General features: G+C 37.8%; 1 protein-coding gene across 3 annotated transcripts in view; it reads right to left on the bottom strand.

Moving 5' to 3' along the window:
• The window catches only part of MGAT5 (alpha-1,6-mannosylglycoprotein 6-beta-N-acetylglucosaminyltransferase), a 139,079-nt gene that overhangs the window by 103,543 nt on the left and 12,495 nt on the right, over positions 1 to 23,041 (bottom strand). Inside the window, exon 2 of one of the 3 annotated variants that reach the window (XM_030016610.1) lies at positions 12,500 to 12,605. The exons of 1 other annotated variant lie outside the window; for it this stretch is intronic. The gene's annotated coding sequence lies outside the window, so the exon portion shown is untranslated. Of the gene's footprint in view, positions 1 to 1,353; positions 1,475 to 12,499; positions 12,606 to 23,041 lie in introns of those variants that run through there. One more of the 3 variants, XM_030016611.2, reaches the window with a different exon arrangement.

Raw genomic sequence — 23,041 nt, 5'->3', positions numbered from 1 at the left:
CAGCAACCAAGCCTTAGAAAAGTGTCAGCAAAACCACTAATAAAAAACCACCCCACACTACAGCCAACTCCAAGAAACCCGTTTTCAAAGAACAAGAGCAGATAGTTTTTCCCTTTCAAAAAGAGAAAGGTGCCAAGACATCCCACAATTTTTATTCAAGAACCTTGACAAGAATTCATTTTTAAACTTAGTGTTGCGTAACTACAAAAAAAAAAAAGTCATCCACTGAATTAAATTTATTTTAAATAAAAATATATTCACTAACATTTCCTATTCTTCCTCCTCCACTGAATTTTTTTATTTCAATATGGCAAGAAAGTTTCAGAAGATCAGGTTTGGAAAGAATATTAAATTAAATACCTGTTGTGCAGTATTTCAAGAAAAGCAATTAAATGGGACTGGCTAAAACAAAACAAACCCAAACCAAAACCAGAATTGAGGCAAGGAATAAAAGCAGCAATGCCTAGGTTTCAACAGATCGCATAATCCTATGTACCACTTCCAATGAAAATGGAATTAAAAGAAACTAAAGGAATAATAAAATTTGTAAGAAGATATGGCGGGTTACAAATTCCAGTGAAACAGATAATCCATTCATCTCCATCTGACCTAAGCTTCCAGTTAAAACAGGAGGGAGGAACTAGTTTGTCTTAACAGTATTGTTTAAAGGCTAAACAGTTAAGATGTTTTGAGTCAATACGTAAGATGAACAGAAACAGCACAAAACTCAAGGAACATATATGCAAAAAAAGATACACAAATAAAATGCGATTCCTGTGAATCACAAAAAAACCACAAGCCTGACCACATTTTTCACAAGTCAAGTTGCAATTCTTATGTATTTTTCTGTCTGGAAAGTTAAATTCTAGGTACCTAAATGTATCAAACTGTACAATACAGCATAGATTGTAGAACAACAAAAGAAAAAAAGAAAGGACAAGAAATTACCACAATTGCTATCTCCTAAGTGGTTGGATGTTGCTGGAGTACACAAGTGAACATGTCATATTGTACACACGGGATTTTTAGAGTTAGACCTACCCCTCCAGACTAGGATTTGCATTATGGTAAATCCTACATATGGATAAGGAGGAGACTTTGGCTTGTCATATGACAGTACCAAGGACAAAGATATGTCTTGTGCCCGGCAACCAAACCATGCAAAAACAGATGATAAGAACGAGCAGATGGACTGGAAACAAAAAGAACCAAACCTTAGGAAGTAGTGCTAACAAGACTGGAAGTCTCACGTCCTTTTTTTCCCTGTAGACATCACAGCAAAGCAGAGTTTTCAGAAGAGATCTGAGGAGAACAGTGAAGTTGTTTTGCCAAGATTAAAGAGAGAATTCCTACCTGTGTTAGGGAAGAAGGGAGAAAGCCAAAAGACACTTTTTAAAGAGTCTCTGTCTGATAGGAAAGTCTAATGTGGGTAGCACGTGGCCCAGGTGGAGGTAGGAAGCAAGCCCTCATTGCTGAATAGGATTGGGAGGCTGTGAAAGTAAAGAGAAGAAGATTATGTTTCAGTGGGGAGGAGTGGAAGAAAGGATGGGTAAGGGGAACACAGCCAAACTAGTATGTATGTACGGGAAAATACAGAACTTAAGAGACCTGTCAGCACAGCAAGGCTACACTTGTGAAAGCCAGAGAAAAATCATGTCATGCTAAATCCAGATTAGAAAGGGGTGTTTGCCTGTTAAAACAATTATGTTATACGACAGGATGAAAATGGCCATACCTCACAGAAAGTATGTCAAAACTCTGCAAGACTCAGGCTTTTTTTTTTTTTTTTTCATGTCCTCACATTCAGAATTTGGAAGGAAAGGCTGATACTGTGGGTAAGAAGGACTGGGAATGGAGATGAAAATGGCTTCAAGAACATGGTTTGATTTATTGGCTTAATGGAGGCTTATTGTGCAATATAAGAATTACATGCAAGAATATGTCATTGCAAAAAAACCCTCATTTACAGTTTTTATTATTAAATAAAAAAGCTATGTTACTATCCACATTTAATCACTATGACTATTAAGGACTGAGAACAAATTCTGAGTATCTGCCAACACCAACATTTTCCTTTACTACAGAAGTGTGCCTTAAATGGAAGTAACACACGAAGAAAAATAAGGGGGATTTTGTCAGTCATACCAGATGACTGTCAATAAAAAAATGCTCAGAATTTGTTAACAGATTCTAAAATATTTTTTCTTCTAAGTTTTAAAGAATAGATGCCTCAGAGGTGTAACTACAGAAGTGTTGTTGGGGTTTTTTTTTGAGTTCTTTTTTCATTTATCGTTATGAACTTTTAAAGAACAGAAGGCCCTTTTCCTGAATTTTAATGTATCAAATAGGTTCAAGAATCCCACAGAAATCCTTCACGTTATGCAAAGTACTGTCCTTGAAAGTTTTTGTTGTTTCTGCCCTTTAGCCCACAACATTAGGACTTGTTAACTGAGAACTATAAGGCAAGCCCTAAAAAAAAAATTCCCTTTAATTACAGCAACTGTCAACAGCACAGCAAAAATCAAGAATTTTAAAGAAATCGCAATAAAGATGCAAAGAAGTGTCTAAGACGTTTATGAACATGCCCAAATACACAACTCCCACTGCACTTAATGAGACACTCCTGAGTACTCCTGTAGGTGTCTGAACACCTTCTACAAATCAGACTCTAAGGATATGTCTGAGCATACTTCACACCTGTAGTCTTCATCAATGTCAACTTGGTATTGTGGGCTTTTGGCACCTCTAAAAAAGCCCACACATTTAAGTCACTTCTGATTATCTCCATCTGTGCACATTTATTCTTGTATAAAAGTATCTCATCTCTGTTTACAGTTTAAACCACAAGCCTGGACCTTGGGCTCACACATGGAGAGAGGAATACTAACAACAATTTATAAAGGAGTAGGGGTGAGATCTGAATTTTTCAACACCAGCTTTTTCTCCACACACACACACCCCTTCTTAACGTACTAAAGGGGAAAAATATTTTAAAAAAGAAAAGAAATTTTTTTTAGGATTTGAAATATTATACTTGCTACATTTGGAAGGTCAATTTAAATCACAGCTGTAAATCAAGAATTCATAATAATAAGAACATTTCTTGAGACTTGAGAACTGTTACTGAAAGTTATCTTTTCAACAACTTCTCATGATTTGCTTAAACACTGAAAAGCTGAGAGGACCCACATTTTAAGCTTTACATATTCCCCATTATCCTCATAACAAGGAATCATAGTTTACTGCTCTGCTTTTTATATTGTATCAGTTTTCTACCTGAATTTAGGATATTTTTAATAGTCTTATATTTTTATGTTATGAATATAAATACATTCATAATATATATTCTTTCTATATATATGAATACAAATGAATGCAAAAATAGTTCTAATACAGACTAACATCCCAAAAGAATGAAGAAGAGTCTGAGGAGAAAGGAAATATATACGTGATAAAAGTCACAGGAAGTCAATTTCCATCACTTGTCTTTTGAGAGGGTGGTCAAAAGCCGTCTAATTTTGGTATTCAGGAAAACTTCATCAGTTCAAAGACTATCTATTCCCATAAAAAGTGTATATATTTAGTAAATTCTTTCTTGGCATCATCTTCAGAACATTCATATTAACAGATGGAATAAAAATGTGGCTTATAGGCAGGACAGACTGACCTTTTAGGACAGGACTCATTTAACCCACGAGCAGATGGGACAGCGTACTTCAGGAACACTGCAAATTTCTGTAACCAGTTAATTCAGTAAAAGTTTGTCTGGGTCAGTCACACAAACCTGAAGACCTAACAGTGTTATAACTTCCTCAAGTCCTGCAGAGTCTTAATAAATTCAATAAAATATAGATATTATAGCCAGGACTTCTTCACCAAAATGCTAGTAAGCTGCCCCTGCAGGAGAATTAGCTGCTATTTCTACAGTTAACATCACTGAGAAACATGGCTTTCCTGAAAACAGGACAAGACTGATAAAGATCCTGCAGGGGCTGCTCCAGGCAGAGACTGCTGTTTAGTTCTCTTGAAACTCATTAGCATTGCACAGCTGATGCCACACAGTGACAATGACAGCCCTGAGGGATCTGACACAGGTTGCAGTCAAGGTAAGAAGAAAAAGATTAGAAGACAAACTTTAAAAAACGTTTGACACTTTGCAAACTGAAGCAGATTTAGTTAACAGTAGAAGCAGGTGAATGGGTTATCACTGAAAGGGCTGTCAAGCATTGCAACAGGCTGCCCAGGAAAGTGGTCAAGTCACCACCCCTGGAGGTATTTAAAAGATGTGTAGATGTGGTACTTAGGGACATGGTTTAGTGGCGGACTCGGCAATGTCAGGTTTACGGTTGGACTCGATGGTCTTAAGGGTCTTTTCCAACCTAAGTGATTCTATGATTCTCCTGGTGACTTCTCTGACAGGTCTACTTCTGAGGGCTGGATGCATGTTACAGTGAGCCTCCAGAAGAACTGTACCAAGATTAGCTTTCTTCGGAGATGCCAGAAAATTAGAAGTGAAGAGGTGTCTTGACTACTTGCATGTTAGGTGAAGGAGGCTATTTTCACTTTGAAGAAGTTATAAAAGCTCCCAATTACTTCAAGAGGACACAGTGCTACCCACATTGTTTAGATATGAATTCTAGTCTGTGTGCTCAGAGTATTAGCTAGCAATACACTCTTGGTAAGGAATCGGAAAATACTATTATCCCTTACCACCATCAGTCCTGATAAATATGGCAGTCACAGACTTAAAGGTTAGCGTGAGTCGTCAGAGCTCACGGGTGCTTTCTGTTGCGCTCCAACTGATACACGCTGTGACCACGTAGGCCAGTCTTACTCTTCTGGTTCACATAACTAGCAGACTGGCTACCCACAGCTCACTAATATGAAAGCTATCCTTCAGTGCATTCTATCAAAGGATATAAAACAAAACTAGAAAGCTACCCAGAAGTGCAAAACATTATTTTGAAGGTATCCAGATTCATTGTTGGACTACTTACAAAGAATTATGTATATGCACAGTTGATTTCTGTAGCATGAAAAATTAATCTGTTTTTTCCCCCCCCCCCCGTAATTCATTTGATCTTGGATAGGGAATTATCAATGCTGGGTGTTCAGGGACAGGAAGAAAGAAAAAGAAGTATAGCTGGTACCAAGTAACAGATTCAGTCCAAAACAGTTAGAAGCTGGTCTAAGGAAAAGGATCATACCATTTAAAAACAAAACAAAACAAAAAAAAACCAAAACAAAACAACAAAAAAACCCATCATGGCTTGCAGCAATTTAAGAAGAAATAATTTCCGTCATTCAGAAATCCATCTTAATGATGTTACTCAACTTAAAAAAGTGCATTTGTTTACAGTACTGAGAAAATAAAGACTACTAAAAAAATCATCTCTGCTCATGCATTTTTGTTTCTTTTAAGTAATGAAAATAGCAGACAGTTTCATTTAGGAAAATAAAACATAATACATTGAGTGATTACACTGATAACACTTGAGAAGAAGAACCCACCATTGAACGCACTTCAGTCTCTTTATAAAAGAGCATTAGCAATGTACTACTTTGCAGCAGTGGAAGAAAAAGCATGACCCAATAGCAGCATCTCTCTCAACATCTATGTTTTCAGCATTATGCCTGATCTCTCCATCATCCTTTAACTCCTACTGCAATGCCTGGTAATGACCCATTGTTACAGCCTTGCAAAGTGACTGAGCAAGTCTTTAAATTTCTTTTTTTTTTTTTTTTTTTTAAATAAGATCAGAAAGAAAATACATTAACTCTCTTCAACTTCTTTAAAACTCATTCATTTGGCTGAACACAAAGTGTTTCACACCACAAAAACTGTGCTTGTTTTCAAACACCTGTTAGAGTGGTAATTTACATAAAAGCAAGACCATTTTTGACAGTGTAGGATTTCATATCCAGTTTTTAAAATGGCAGTTGGTCTTTCTCTCCCCTTGCCCCTTTAAGTATTTAATTGCCTTAGCCTACTGATACACTGAGCCACTTAAGAATCATTACATAAGTCCTAAGCAACACACATTCATTACATCTACTTTAAGATTTAATATTAAAATATAACAAGGATTTTTATCTGTATTCTGATTTTAGACTTAGATTACATGTTTTTCTCCACTGCTGTAAAGGTTTTATTTGGCTTTGTGAGGGATTGATTTAATTATTTTTGAAGTAAGTCTATCAAACAATTCACATAAATACTACAAGCTTTGTGATAGTACTCACAGACTTAGACATGCCGGTATGTATTTGGAATACACAAAAAGCACTCAGAGGACTAATGGTCTTTATGATAGCTTTTACATTCAAATTTGTTTTAAAGAATTATCTTAAAAGCATCTTGTCTTGTCATGAGGCACCATCGAGAAGAGTCTGGCCCTGTTTTCTTTACACCCTCCAATCTGAGATTTATAAACATTAATAAGATTCTCCCAGGGCTTCCCTTCTCCAGGCTAAACAGCCTCAGCTCTCTCAGCCTCTCCTCCCACGCCAGATGCTCCAGTCCCCTAACAGGTATAACCCCTCCAGTCAAAAGTTAAGTAGGTAAGGCAACTCATTTTGATAGACTTGAAAACCATTCTGTTGTCGTTTAAGCCCAGATGGTAACTAACCACGCAGCTGCTCGCTCACTCCCCACCTCCCAGTAGGATGGGGACAAGAATCGGGGAAAAAAACAAGTAAAACTCATGGGCTGAGATAAGAACGATTTAGTAACTAAAGTAAAATAAAATTGAATAGTAATAATAATGATAATAAAATATAATAAAAATAATAATTGTAATGAAAAGGAATATAATAAAATAATTTAAAAAATAGTAAAACCCAAGAAAAGACAAGTGATGCACAATGCAACTGCTCACCACCCACTGCCCGATGCCCAAACAGCGATCCGCCCCTCCTGGCCAACTCCCGCCAGTTTATATACCAAGCCCGACATTCTATAGTATGGAATATCCCTTGGGCTAGTTTGAGTCAGCTGTCCTGGCTATGGTCCCTCCCAGCTTCTTGTGCACCTGCTTGCTGGCAGAGCATGGGAAACTGAACAATCCTTAACTTAGGATAAGCACTACTTAGCAACAACTAAAACATCAGTGTGTTATCAACATTATTCTCACACTAAATCCTAAACACAGCACCAGCTACTAAGAAGAAAATTAACTCTATCCCAGCTGAAACCAGGACACACTCAAACCTTAACACTTCAAACCAGCCACACCATCCAAAATGGTGTACATGAACATGGATATTCTAGAAGTACCCATAAACATTGCGGAAGCAATTTAGTTAATACTCCTGCTAGCATGGTGCCATCTGTGAAAAACCAAATACTATTCTTAACATTGAAATAGTACTTAAATACACTATAACATGAAATGCTAAGCATAAAATGCCTCAGGGTTTGAGGACAATTTACAGTTTCAACTGTGTTGTTACCTGTGAAGGTGTTTTAAAAAACAGTAGGTATTTTAATGATCCTTACGTTTATTTGAAGCATTATATTGTTACTACCATAAGCATACATTGCCCATCTCAGAAGCCTTGATTTGCTGTAAGTGAAATATTTTAAGACAATTTTAAATACCAAAGAACAGCATTAATATTAGTCTATATGTAACTGGACTCAGTAACACCAGCAGCAGTCAACATCAACCCAAGTGAGAAAATACACATTGCAGACACAGTCCAAGGTACCACGCTGGCATATTGTACAGACTTGTAAAGGCTTACTAAAACTTCAAAGAATAAATGAGTTTCATGCTTCAGATACCTATTCCAAGCATCTTATTTGGATTACACACAGTTGGCTTTTACTAACAACCCATACAGATAAAGAATTTTGGAGCCAGTAACAGAATTCTTGCAACCATTTACTAGAAAAAGCCATTAAAACCTTGCAAAACCTTTTTTTTTTTTTTTTTTTTTTTGCAAGCAACAAGCATCCCTTCATCAATACAATTTCTACCAAGCATCAGATGAAAGTAAATGTATTTTGGCCACAAACCTTGTCTGCATTTAGCCAAGTAAACAACACAAGTCTTTTGAAATTGCTTTGAAAGAACTATATACCCAGTATGAAAGAAAGGATAGTTATAGACATTACTCCACTAAACAGCTTTTCATAATTACAGTATTTTATCAATGAAATTTTATGCAGGTTACTACAAAGCCCATTCTGTCTCCCAGACATTCCCAAAATACATTGCACAGTATCATTAAGCAAGTGTGTGAAAAGCATCTACTTTCATCCTAAGCAATTAAAGACAAGTTTGGTCAATTCTTGTATTTAAGCTTAGGTGTACTGTGTTCTGCTGTTGCCTTACTCCAGGTCCCTTTCTAAACAGCAGTCATCCCATTGACTTTTTTTCAATAGTACCTTCTTTCAGGTACCTGCATCCTCAGAGAAGGATTCTGGTTTTCCTGTGTTGTCTTGCGAGTAAGACTTCAAAATTGTGCTTTAAAATGTCTGTTCCCAAGTATCCATACAACTATGCACTCTTCAGGAATATGCTGGAAATGAGTAAAACTTGACTAGCAGCTCTTAAAACAGATAGAAGTCTTCCCTAACGTAATGAATGTGCTTAATCCCATGCATCCACGTATAAATGAAGTCAAAACCATTCCCACAAACAGCCTCCTTTTGATGCCTCACAATTCCAGTTGTGTGATTAAAAAAAAAAAAAATATCCAAACAACTTGGGTATCTAGGCAGCATAGCCTCTTTCCATGTGAATACTGCCAGCATATCTAAACCACGTAAGTAAAGAGCAGAAAACTGAAGCTCTGTGTGATTTATGTAATATTCAGATCAGCTGCATACAGATAATTAAATAAGTTTGTCAAATCTCTACAGCTTCAGCTTTTTCAGATTTAGAAAATTTTCACAAATTAATCAAGTTCTGCAAATATTTGATATTATTTATTTCTATATTATGGGAGCAAATGAAAACCACAAATGATATACAGAAACTGGAGAGGATAGAGGAGGGAAGAGAAAGATGATAAGGAAATAGACATGGACAGTTGTTAAGGCAGTTCTGAAGGGTCGAAGGAGGCACAGAAAGCCTCAGTGAGAGAGAATGCTCCATCTACCCCAACAGCTGTTTGACGAGCGGTAGCTGAATCAGTTTCTTCCCTGAAAGCACCATAAATAACTCTCAAGAGTTGGTGTGGAAGGCAACAGGAAAAAAAAAGGGGGGGGAGGGGGGATAAAAACCACACTGATCTGCAGAACTGCAAAATTTGTCTTGACTTGTGTGGGAGAACTCTTGGGAGTTAGTTGCTCTCTTTCACTGTTAACACTACCCACAGAATTGCAGCCTTTTCTGCTTTCAGGAGACAAGAGCATGATTGTAACAGTGTGTGCTAGGATGCAGGGATGTCACATAAGGCATGACATCGCCCATGTGAATGTGACATCTTCCTACTCCCTTCCCTTTCACTTCAGCCCCCATTAGCAATGAGATGAAGACCTCACCAAGCCATCATGGGAATTTTATGTGTAATAGCAATAGAAGAGGTTTCAGTATACAACATATGTATTGCAAGGGCTCTTTTGAGGCAGTAAATCTTGGGGCAGGGGGGCCCACAGAAATTTACATCAAGTTTGGTCCAATATATGCCCTTTCACCAAAAAGGGCAAAACCTATTAATATTATCATGCCAAACCAGCAACAAAAACCACACAGTTTGAGCAATATTTTCAATACAACATAGTATTACTCATACACATTACACTTTTAGTGCAAATTCTCATTTCTCCACCTCGCTTTGGCTTCCCTTCCCATCAAGAGGTGTACAACAAAAAGGAAACAAAACAGCTACAGGAGCTACAATCCTACATATAACACTCTAACATTCAAGCTATAATGGCCTTTATTTTACTGCTTCTTTACACTTTTTACAAAGTTAAATAAAAATTCACAAAGGTGATCTCATACATAGGACTGGTAAGCATTTTGAACTCAATCTGTAGAAACAGGTGACAAAATGCTTACCTTCCAAATTAACACACAAAGCAGATGACAAGCCCACACTAAGTGTGGAATTGAAGAACAAGGTTCTCTCTGCCATACGTTAGAAGCACATGAAAGCAACTGCTAACAAGGAGAAAACATCTGGAAGATAGTGTTTATATATGGAACACAGTTGTTGAGTAAGCAAATGGAACTGTGAATTTGCATTTGTTACTTTATCTATGGTCTGGCTGCTTTGCAAACAGCTACAAGGCGACATAAGAAAAATCCAGAAGGAAAGGCTCAAAACATTTTGGGGGCAATGTGTACACAATGCTTTTACCTACCTCTTTTAGAGCATGTGGAAAATTAACAACTTAAATGGAAGATTTTCCTTTTGTTTAAGCATTAGTGAAGAATAGCATTTTTTAAACCCATGCATGCAGAAAATCATTATGTAGAAGGCAGCCACAGCACGAGACAGTATGAAATAAACAAACAATCCTTTGATTTTTTTGTACACTTTCCAGTTGTCATTCTAAAGCAAAACAGGAAGAACTTAAGAACCTATCAGTTTTCAGATGAAAATCCTATTCCTAAACAGGATTAGCTGGTAACCTAAAAATATCAGCCAGTAATCTCCAAAAGTCATAAGCTCATGTACCCCGCGAAGTCCTATACCAATCACTAACTAAAAGAAATTAGGTCAGAATCCAAATCAGATCACACCAGAGTAGCATCAATCTTCTTACTTCAGAGCTGTCACATTTTAAATCTTCCAAACAGTTTCTACATAAATTATTAAAAACAGAGGAGATCTGTCTTTGAACAGAGACTAACCAAAAGCGACATTCCAGTTTAATGTTACAGTTTAAAAAAGACATATTAAAAAGTTTATCTTCAGTCACTTAGGACATATATCTCTAAATGTACTCCCTGTCAGGCAAACAAACAAAAGCTATCTACCAGAATGCTTTAGAGTTTCCTTGTGGCAGTACTTCTGACACTGCAATCTGACAATACAATTTCTTTCTTGACCAAATTCTGTGCCTAATTTCTAGCAGACTGACATACCCCACCCACATCAACCCCAATAAAACCAGAGAAGCTGTTCCTATTTAAATTCTGCACATCTATAGTCTCGTCTCACAGATGACCTGCACTCTAGAACTTGAGAGATGTATTATGTGACTCAGCCACTGGCCTACTATCCCTGTACATTCCCATACCTTATTTACTGTATATAAATATAATAAACAGCATGTAATACCCCAAAATCTTTGAAATCTATTGATGTAAAGCCATACAAAAATCATTGATACCTGTAGGGCTGTGGCAACTAGAGCTGACACCACTGTATGTATCAAGAGATTTGGACCCTGAAGCTGTTGAAATAAATCAGTCTGAAGTTTTAGCCTCAAAGAGTTCTCCTGTTCAACTTAACTGGAATTTACAAAAACATATACCCTGTAAAAAAATCTTCCAGTGTCACTTACCAACAGACATTATCTGCTTACTATTACAACCTGCTATTGTAAAGTACTGAGACTTTTTATTATATTATCAAGTGATAAAATCTTCTTATAATATCAAGTGGTAACTACCAAGTGATTCATCAGTTGGTCAAGTGATTGATGCAAATCAGTTTCTGTACTATACTGTGGTTTCCTTTCCACAATGCCAACAGTCTTCTAATATGCAGACTCCAGGATCTTACCTACATGTGAAGTATTTGAGCATATTACAGTAATTTGCATCTGGAAATGATCAGCTGCACTATTAAAGAAGTAGCCACTTCAGTTTATGCTGAACAGCTTCAGCTTACGCTGTTAGGCTCCAGATCTTGACTGACTGCCATTTGGGCCAAGAACACAAAGATTCAATGAAAGCATCTCATTGGTACTGTGTTCCCAGAAGTGGCATCACTGACTTACTGACAATTATCACCACTGCATCTATCATCTATTGCTTTTAAACTTGGTCCAGTACATTGACTGACTCTGCTGATGAGGAGGGGCAGGTAGTAGCTATGACCAGAAAAAAGTTTCAGCTACAGCTTTTAGATATAGGCTGTCTCTTTCCATAATGAGAAGCAGCATGCTATCCAAGTCCTATGACATCTTCAACTATAAAATTCACACTTTAGCTACGAACTTGTCAGCAAAACCAAACCAACTGGATAACTACTGACAGCAAGACACTTTAACACTCTTATTTTGACTAATTTTATGGCGACATTTATGAGCTGTAATGAGCTATATGAATCAGTGGCATATACCTACTTAACACATAATGAACTAGAAGGCAAAACAAGTCATTTGACTGCTAATTAAACAAAACTTTAATTTTTTGCCACGCTGAATAAACCTCTTATTAAAGATCATCATTTTTGACTTGTTACATAACAAGTTTCTGTCTATCCCTGGCTGAGTTACAATAACAATCACAAGTCTACAGACTGGCAATTCCTTTGGGAAGGGACATTTTAAAAAAAAAAAAACAAACAAAACAAAAAAACCCCCACCTACCCAATGATTTAACCAGTGGCTACTGCCTCATCTTTGCTAGCAGACACAAGCTCCCTTTCCTCGTGTGCTCTGAGCCCATCAAAAACTAAAGTCTTGTCGGCATAACCTGGAACACGAACAAACGCTCTGTAAACATGGGGTGCAACCAGAAGAGATAGTACCCCTTCTCCTATTTGGGTCAATATCAGCTGTGCAAATCGCATTGAACAAATGGGGCTTTTGTTTGACTTTGTTGGTTTTTTCTCCCTTGGATCAGCTTGCTTGCAATGAATGGACCATCTCTGCTAATTTCAGCTGCAGTCCTCAGTCATTCTGGATCAAGAGAAATCCAAGTATCTTCTCAGGAACCCATACTCACAGGCATATAACATCACACTGCTTAACTCTGAGCATGATGACAAACCAATTCTGCATATTCTTGTTACAGGCTATGTAGAGAAATCCGAGTTCTCTTCATACCACAATCTAATAGTGCTGCATAAAAAACAATCAAACACTGCTGTGAAGACACCATAATTAGCTTCATGCTCCCTCATGATAGGATATTATAGATAGTAGAGGATAAAGCAAATGGCAAAACCAGCCAACACAAACTCAGTTTGAAAGCAAGTACAATGAAGAGCTGTGTGACCCAACTTACACAGCCTGTCATGGAAAACAGACGTGCGAGGCCTTCTTCCTAGCAAAATGGGCTGACAAAAGGCTTTGCCAGGACAGTTAAATTTTCTTGCTGCCACAGCTGCAAGAGCACTCCTGCTTGGCTTTTCACTTGTCTGCAAAAACTAGAGGAGAAGTTCCACAGAAAGAGTTAAACTTACTTCTTTTCCTCTTCTCTCCCCACCTCCCCCGGGGCTACAAATTAATCATAAAAGCTTAGGCAACTATAAAAGCCATCAATAAGAGACAGGCAGGAGTACAATTAAATAAACCCAGTAATGTAAAACCCAAATTGCAGGCAGGCAATTGAACACAGTATCCCAGGGTTGATTTCAATATAAGCAAGGTTGCAAGAGCATCATGTTACAATCTAAGCCTTAAGAGCAAGTTTCTTTAGACACTCATATCAAAATATTCATTTTCTAATGCAGGAAAAGAAAGCAGCCCAAAGCTCCAGCTGAAATATGACTGTTCTAGTAATCATCTAACCTTTGTTCACTGTTAAAAGCTTGACTTGCATTGTTAACATTTATAATGTTACAAAGCATTAGGCCTCCATGTCTTGCTCACCTCCTCATTTTGAAATAGGTACCAAGATTGATGCCTCTCTTCAAAGAAAGAAGAAATTTCTAAAGTATCTTGTCAGCTCTACCCAAATGAATATTCTTCAAAAGGACTACAGAGCTCTTCATTTAAGTTCCAGAACAGTACAGATCCCATGATCCTAGAGCTACTACTTATGGGTTTATCCTTGTAGAAAGTACTGCCAGTGACACAGCAACTGAGTGGGATAACGCTAACATTTCTCAGTAGTTACATCATATTTGTTATGAATCAAAACCATTTTACTGATGCTAATGACAGAATTATCTTTTGACACAAAATCCACAGAACTTTGTTGCCACAACTGTGAAGCATTAATTAGACCTTCACTACTCTAACAGCTTTCTGATTGGCAATATTTAAACAAAAAAGTACTGCTTTTACAAAGCACAGATGCTCCTTAATAAGAGGTCAAATGAGTCAACTTATAAAGACAAGCTAATCAAGTATGTGCTAATATACTGTGGACATCTTATCCTGAACATGTATTAATGGATGCATGCCAGCCCTACTTCAAAGAAAGCTACTGTGCAAGTCATAACTAAGTCTTCCTTCTACTCACAAACACGCAACTTAACCCTTGGAAATGCATATTCAGAATTTAAGGGGGGAAGGGAGACAAAAAAACCCATATGTGACCATTTTCTGCCAAGGGCAAAAACATCAGGAGTTCTAAAAAGAACTGAGATGACTCTGAACATTTTAGAGGAGGATGTTCAAGGCATATTCAGCAAAAATCCCCTAAGAACTCAGCAGTCAAACGGGAGCTTCCAAAACAGTGATAAATGCTCCATTTAAAACAAACAAACAAGCAAACAAAAAAACACTCAGGGCAACTATAGAGGAAAAAGTGCATACAGGTAAGGAAACAGGACAGAAGAAGAAAATAGTTGGCAGAATATCAAGATCTTTAGATTCAAATTGGGCAATACATTTCCTTCATCCTCCTCATTTCTCTTGAGCTGTTAATGACCTGTAATGTATTTTGCATCTTTGTAGTACTGATCTTTCAGAACCAATGTTTAAATTAACTAGAATTTACCAAATGCTTTAAGTACATAATCTAATATTAGATACTTATTCCAAAATAAAGTTAGTGGGTAGTTAATGTTTAGTGGGTAGTTAACATTAGTGGGTAGCCTTGCTATCCTCATAATTAAGATCTGAAAAAAAAAAAAAAAGGCTCTTTTGTAACTAAATAGTGAGGTTTTGTCTATGTATTTCTTTGAAGGTCATCACAATGGGCCATAACAAAGGAATTTTGATCACCTAGGTTAAAATCTGATGAATTGTAAATAAAGATCACAACTGCTTATATTTGAGCTGAAGTACTTACACCGGGAAAAAGTATACATCCACCATCTGGTGCACAGTAATTACAGAAATTAAAAACGCATTTCTGTGGCCTGCCTTTAACAATTTTTACTGATACAGTAATACTTGATCTTCTTAGGGAACATAATCTAAACTCATGCTGTTAAATGATCATGGGACTATCCACTGTATGGCGTAACCAGTTCATTAAGCTGGAATCTTTAAAAACACTTGCTTGCTCCCTAGTAATAACGGAAACAGTTTCTGTAGTTTTACGTCATGCCATTAAATTTAATCCACAGTCAAGGCAAGTTAATTTCACACCTGCTGAGTGATATCCTGATGGATGGCTCCACAGCAGGTCATTAATTTTCCTGCCTTTTGATTAATTTCACACCATACACTGGACACAGTCTTTTGACTTACGATGTCTGAGCGCAATGCTTAACTCCTGTAAAGGGCTGAATCGGTTTTTGACAGCTTGCCAAAATGCAAAGAACCCAGATGTGATGCAAGTGAAAGGAAGCTTCACTAGGCTTGGCACTGAACTCTGACACTGCTACAGGTGTGGCAAGGCCTCTCACTCACCAGTATATTTTAAGTGTGTTCTTGGACATAGCCTTAAAGCAAAAATTCTGGATACTCCTTACTTCTGAGGAATTGCTCATAAAAAAATTCTGCAGTATCAGTAGTGCAGGTAACAGTGACCCTACTGAAACAATTGAGAAGTTAAATTTAGCCTTTTTTTTGCCACAGAAACCCTCCAATCATTTAGTTACTGACTTTATACCTAACAAGGTATAAAGATGTACTAAGACTACCGTATCTCTCAACTAAAAAAAAATCAAGATTACACAGGGTGAAAGAAGGGGAAGGAAAAGTTAACATTCAAAGATGACAATAGCAGCCACTGTTGCCACCACAGCACAAGGGGACGTTGCGGGTCATTTTGTCCCTCCGTAGTCCGTGAAGACAGCTGGGGCCCTTGGAGGCCTCAAGACCCACATGAGAGGGTCCAGCTACACAAGATGGCTGAGCTGAGCCAACAGCTCACAGCTAGGGAACAGGCTCATCTCACTCCACACTTCTCATCCTACTGCTCCAAGCCACTCACTCACACCCTCCTTTGTGCTAGATGTGCCAAATCAACAGATCCCTCGATGAGCTGATTCAGATCGTGAAAACAAAAGCAGCCTTTTTCTTACATTAGCTTTCTGCTTGTTTTGCAAACCAAGCTGTCTAGCAGATGGGTCAGGTGTGTATCACAGCTAGTGAAAATGAAAAGGAGAAATTGTATATTTTGGTAGCAAAGAACTGTTTAGCGTAGCCCTTCTTCCCCTTTTAGGGAGTGATTCAAAGCAGCAGCCCCAAAAGCCTCATCCTCTGTACTGACTATAGAAGGACCTGCGCTTCCTAAACTCAAATTAGAGTGTGCTTTTATCCCTTCTTTTCCCTTTCTCCACACTCCCCAATATTCTACAGCACAGCTAATATTAAGGAACCATTAGTGCTCATAACTTGTTCAAAGCTTCATCTTTTTTGTTCTTACTTCCCAATAGTGCTTCCCAATACAGTATGAGCAAATTTTTAGTCTCTTCCTGATCATGAAGAGTAATAATTTAGAAAACAAAAAAGTGCTCATGCTTACCAGCAGCCATTTTTGGTAACAGAAGCTACTGCAGTGAAGTCAATATAGCGGGTAGAGTAAAGGGGAAAAAGGTTTTGCGATTTAATAAACGTAACTCACATAGAACATGTGATTTCAGTATGCATGGCTTAAATTTCGGAGTGTGACAGGCTGAGGCCAGGAAGACATCAGCTATTCCAGATCTATCTGTGCCAGCAGACTTCTCCAACCAGAAGTCATTGCCTCCTCACATCTGCCCATGGAATTAACCTCAGTGTTCCCTAGACATCTCAGTCAAAATAAGTTGTGCAAGAAGTAATTTGCTATTTCAACTACAAAGCTAGTCTGGCTATTTTGATTAGCATAGTTCAGACAGTATAAACTGGCCCTTCCAGCAAAATTGCAGGAATCTTTTCGACCATCATTCTGCTGTCCTCTTCTGGTTCAGCATACTGACATCACAACTTACTATAAAGTACTTCATCAAAGGCTCCGCATAAAGTTTGAATAGATTCTCATTTGATGTGTATTATAATGGTTACCTGTTTATTTGCCAACATGCAGTTTTCAGCATGAGCTGAAAAATTTTACTGTCAACCCCTATAAAGAATTTAAATACACGATGAACTCGTAGCTGGATTAATAGGGCTTAGCTCCTGAATGGAAAGTCAAAGTAAATTATCTCAATCATCAGAAGTTGCAAGCTGGATTTTTTGGACACAACTCCCATTGCTGGCAACCCATTATGCCAATTCTGACAGTCAGGAGGATCAAAGGAAGAGCTACAGTTTAAACATTATTTACAGCAGTATGTACTTTTTCCTCATCATTGCATGCTTCCCATTATGAACGGGAAAGTAAACATTTCAGTCCTTTCCCCAATTACCCAAAACACAGTATAAAAGAGTTTGAGAGATAAGCAAGTTTTTGATGCCTACATTTTTGGATGTCTAGAGGACACCTAGGTGCACTCTCCTTTGTACCTCTCAGTTCTAAAGGGCTGCTGAAGAAGCCATTCCCTTTCTACCTAAAATCTCTCTGTAGCTGTTAACTCTCAGGCCTCCTTCTCCTACAGAAGCATGCAATCAGTCTCCTCCTTCCTCAGTCTGGCCTCCTTCAGATTCTTCTAGCTGGTGCTTCAGAAAAAAATGCAAACAAACAAACATCAACCAAAAAATCCATAACTAAGCCACGCAGGTCATGGCCCTCAAACTCAATCAACTTCTTCTCTTTCCCTGAAAAGGGTGGTACTTTCAAAGAAGAGAAACTTAGCCCTCCTATATATCATTTGAAACTAGAAAAGAAAAGAACCCCAACTCTCATGCAGGGTCTTAAGCTGGTTTTTCTCCATCTCACACAAATAATAAAGAATTAAGGTGAAACTTCCCCTAAGTGCATAGATTAGTGCTTACAAAATCCCTTTAATTGTTATAGCAATCTGTAAACTAAAATTGTAGCGCAATAAAGAATGAATTTTAAATTGCTATCTGTTTGCATATATTCATTATGCACGTCACTATATGTCAGGCAGAATCTCTGAAGGTAAATCTCAAAAAAGTGATTACCACTTAAGCTACATGATGGAGAATAAAGTAGACAAGTGATATATTTAGCTTCATCCTATCTTTGTCCCTAGAGGAAAGCGTTCCTTCTAGTGTGGGAAGAGGAGGAGGAAAAAAAACTTATTTGGTACGGTAAAAAAAAAAGCCTAGAAAATGAAGGCATGTTTTTCCCCAACACTGATGACCCACTTTAAACAGTCTTATGTAATTATAAAATGAGATTATATTTGCCTTGCCGTGGATTTAATCTTATGTTTTTCAGTCTGAACCACATCAGAGGATTATTTTCCTCACCTGCCTACCATAGTTTTCTGAACTTTCTCAGTTTAAGTAATTCTGTCCCTCTCCATCTTTTCAAATCAATTTAAAATAAAAAAAAAAAAATAAAAAAAAAAAGACAAATCTGGTGAGGTAATTTTGCACTTGGCTGAACTATACAAGGATTACATAATCTGAAGCTATGTAGCTATGTTTAATACCTGTTACCCTCTTGAATTTTCACCAGTCCTGGAATTCTACCATGCATGCTCTTTGGCATGTTCTCAAGAAAGCACATTGAGCTTTTCTCCCTCCAGTGCTGGGAACACAAGTCAGTTCATAGAAAACATGTATAAACTGAAGCATTGTCATTAAATGGAGCAGGTTTGCTGGCAGGACTTGTGACCCTGTGGGGGACCCACGCTGGAGCAGTCTGTGCCTGAAGGATTGCAGCCCGTGGAAGAGACCCACTCTGGAGCAGTTCATGAAGGACTGCAGCCCAGGGGAAGGACCCACACTAGAGAAGTTCATGAAGGACTGTCTCCCATGGGAGGGACCCCACGCTGGAGCAGGGGAAGAGTGTGAGGAGTCCTGCCCCTGAGGAGGAAGGAGCGGCAGAGACAATGTGTGATGAACTGACCGCAACCCCCATTCCCTGTCCCCCTGCACCCCTCACGGGGAGGTAGAGAAATTTGGGAGTGCAGCTGTGCCTGGGAAGAAGGAAGGGGTGGGGAGAAGGTGTTTTTTTAAGATTTGGGTTTATTTCTCATTATCCTACTCTGATTTGATTGGTAACAAATTAAATTGATTTTTTTTCCCCAAGTTGAGTCTGTTTTGGCCATGATGGTAATTAGTTGAGTGATCTCTCCCTATCCTTATCTCAACCCACAAGCCTTTTGTTATATTTTCTCTCCCCTGTCCATCTGAGGGGAGTGATAGAGCGGCTTTGATTGGCACCTGGCATCCAGCCAGGGTCAACCGTCACAATGTTGTTCATACTTGTATGGGTGCAAGAGGAGAAAAAAAAAACAGGTCCCTTCTAGCAGAAAATCTTGCAGTATACCAACTAAATGCTCCTTCACACACTCGAGAGATTAACATAATTTAAAATGCCACACATGTACAACAAAGTATCCATATATTTGTCAAATATTATCTGAATCACAGCAACAAGATTTACAAGGCAGTTAAGTCAGACTTCCATGGTCCATTCAAACACATTAGCTTAGTTATTAGGTGAGTTCTCTAGTGTTTCAACAATACAAATGCATTATAAGCAATATAAACGTAAGCATCAAGGCTTCCTTCCTCCTTCCCTCCAACATAAAAAAAAAAGCTCTAAAAAATACCTCCAGTTATGGCAAGTGGTGCCATTGACAGCTGAAGATCAGCTGCTATGGCTATAATCTAAATAATATCTTTCCACGGTAGTTCCATACTAAACTCTAGCCAATATCTACAGTAGGACACGTCCTACTGCAAACCTCTTTAGGGTCCTAAACCCGAATGGTTTCCAGAATCAGAAAGGAAATTCAATAGGCAATAGTGTCCATCTCTAGACTGGTGACAGTGAAAAATTGTGTCTTTTGAGCTAACAAGGGAAAGTTAGAAGACTTCTCAGGACAAATACAGTGAAGTGCCTCAAAAGGAAATGCCATTAGTAGCAAGGATGACATTTGGTTGCAGTATGCCATACACTCTACCTAATGTTTAACTAGATGAAGAGCTCTTAGAGAAGACACTTTGTATCAAAGGTGCAAGCCCAGTGGAATTATTTCTGCTTGCTCATTTTCTTCTGGACCTCCAGGGCAGGCTTGGCATCCATCCTCCCAGCCTGCATCAGGAAGTATCTTCCTAGAACCAAGTTAATGTTAGCCAGGTAAAGGCACAAGATGTAAAAAAACCCCACAACTCTAAGACATGAATACTCATCTATAAATATGTACCCAAAAAAATCCACTTTCAGACAATCCATTTAAAAATTATTGCAATTCAGCAGTTAATGTAAATGCATATGAGGCTGCCAAAAAGATCACTTACAGCTCTGAGCAGAATTTAAATGGTCTTGAAACAGTACTGTAGTACTAGCAGAGAGGAAAAGAGAGACCACTATACTGATACTATCACAGCTGAATGGATTTCTTTACTGTTTAGTCATAGCTAATGAAGAGAAAAAGATAGGCAGAGAGACAGAGGGACAGATTTTCTGATATTATGAAAATACTCATTCCTTTCTACTCACTGGGGAAATGTGCTGGCAAACACATCTTTAAAAGATAAGTTGGTTCAAAAAGCCTTTCTCTTTTAAACTCTGTATCACTGGGCTACATTGATTTATTTTTGTAACAGCCAGGATTTGACAGATAACCTGCAGATAACTATTTAAGGCATTATCTTAGCACATTTCAACATCCGGAGCAGTCCATTTGCTTTGTAAGCTACAACTGTTAGGATCCAACATAGACTATCCTACCACTGTATTGTATCTTAGCCTACTGGGTTACACCTATGTTCCACTGCAGAAATTAGATAAACCTGTATTTGAGCCACATGCATGCAGAATATAATAGTATCTCTAATTATAGGGGGGGAAAAACCAAAACCCAACAGTAGTCAGTTACTCAAGTTCATTAGGTCTGGTCTTAGAGAGAGGAATTGTTCACACTAATAGCCTGAAAAAAGAAAGAACATAATCTTTTCAACATTTCCCTCTGTATTTCAGAGGGATGTGGTATTTCTTTCTGCAGCTTTGTATCACTCAGTAGCTTCCAGGCTTTACTCCAGCTTAGGCTGCTGTTTTAATGCTGAGAAAAGATATATCCTACAGTTTGGAGTCAACACATGACTTGAGGTTTAAGACTGAAGAGTGGTTTGGAAATCATCTCTATGCTCTTATAATATCTATTTAAATCCAAAATTATTATTGCGTAGTTATTTTAACATATGACTTTTGAGTGACTTTCATTTATTTTCCAAACCAGAAAAAATATCTGATCTTCAAGACAGTTGAGCAACTAAGTTGTTTTTCCCATAGGTGAGGTTTCATTTAACTCCTAACCCCTCTACCATTAACTGCATTGTTCCTGCTTTTCATACTCAAGTCTGCTTTACCTTAAAGACAGCAGTACCCAACCAGTTAATTTAATGACTCCTTAAGAACAACTTCACCACCACTGCTACCAGATCTTCCTCCACCTATCATCCTGCAAGATTCTTTAGAATTGGAAGGGTTTTTCCTTCATTTAGTTTAAAAAATAAAAAGCAAAAACAACTACTGCTTCATGGCTGTAAGTATCTAGCTGCTATGACATTCACAATTCCACATTAGACACCTAAAATCTGCATACAATGGAAGTTCGAAGAGGAACTCAAAAAAGCCAGCTTAGAAAAGCAGCACCTTAATTACAAAAAAAAAATAGCTAGCATGGATTTACCAGAAATTTCAGAAGGTAGTATTTAAAAAGTTGTCTAAATTCAGATTTATTTGATGCCTTGCTCTGCTCAGCTTTCCTACATTCTAACAGACTGAGACAATTTAAAAGTAGCAAACTTACATTTTCTCTGTAATATTTTCACGTGTTTATCCTGACTGGCTTTTTGGGGGGGGTATAATGATAGCCTTAGAAGAGATTCCTATACAAACATTTAGAATAATCAAGCCAGATTATTGCAATAACATATTGACTATATTAGCAAAAATATGGAAGTAAATTCTGGTGGAAATAACCCCCAGGGAAAAAAAAGCTGCAGATCCAGATAAACTACAGGCCACTCAGCGATTACTCACCTCTTCAATGTGCTACTTTCCTTTTCTGTAGATTCAAAGTTTGTGCAACATAGGCAGAGAGTCAGACCTTCAGTAAAAATGGCCTCAATCATTACAGACAGTTGTTTGAGGTAAGTTGAAAAAGCCAGATCAGAAAAAAGACAAGAAAGAGGATCTGTGTGAAAGAGTTATTGATGTGACAAAGAAAAAGATGCAAGATCAACTGGCCTTCTGAAGGCATTCAATCCTTGCTTGAAATCATCTGTTTTGATAATTAGGTGGTGAGCAGTCCAACAGAAAGGTTCTAGTTCATCTTGTATCTATTATTAGTTGATTATAACAAAGATTCAGCACAACTTGTGCATATACCATTCAGAGACTTCATCAACTTTGACTTAATTGTACAGAAACAAAAAATCCATCCAGGTTTGTGCGGTGGGTGGGGTGGGATGAGGAGTTCTGTTTTAGTCCAATTCTGAAAGTCAATGAGTTCAGTAAATACTTCAGCACACTTCCTAAATGATTTAATAAAGAAACAGGTTACACAAACATGAGAAAGAATTTCAGAAGTAAACTTTGGGGGATGGGAAGGAATGCATGAGGTAAAGCTTAAATGTAACGTCTGTGAAAAAATTTCAAGTCATATGGTGAAATCTCATCCTTGAAGACGAGATGTTTGGAGAAAAAAGGAAAAAGCCATTTGGATGTCTGGATTAAGAAGGAGATTTTGCTTTTTTCCGAGCACAGCAAAGGAT

Source organism: Aquila chrysaetos, chromosome 6 (assembly GCF_900496995.4).
Source record: "Aquila chrysaetos chrysaetos chromosome 6, bAquChr1.4, whole genome shotgun sequence".
NCBI classification, from domain to species: domain Eukaryota; kingdom Metazoa; phylum Chordata; class Aves; order Accipitriformes; family Accipitridae; genus Aquila; species Aquila chrysaetos.
Note: the sequence above shows the minus strand (reverse complement) of the source record. Positions and strands in the feature narration are given on the sequence as shown.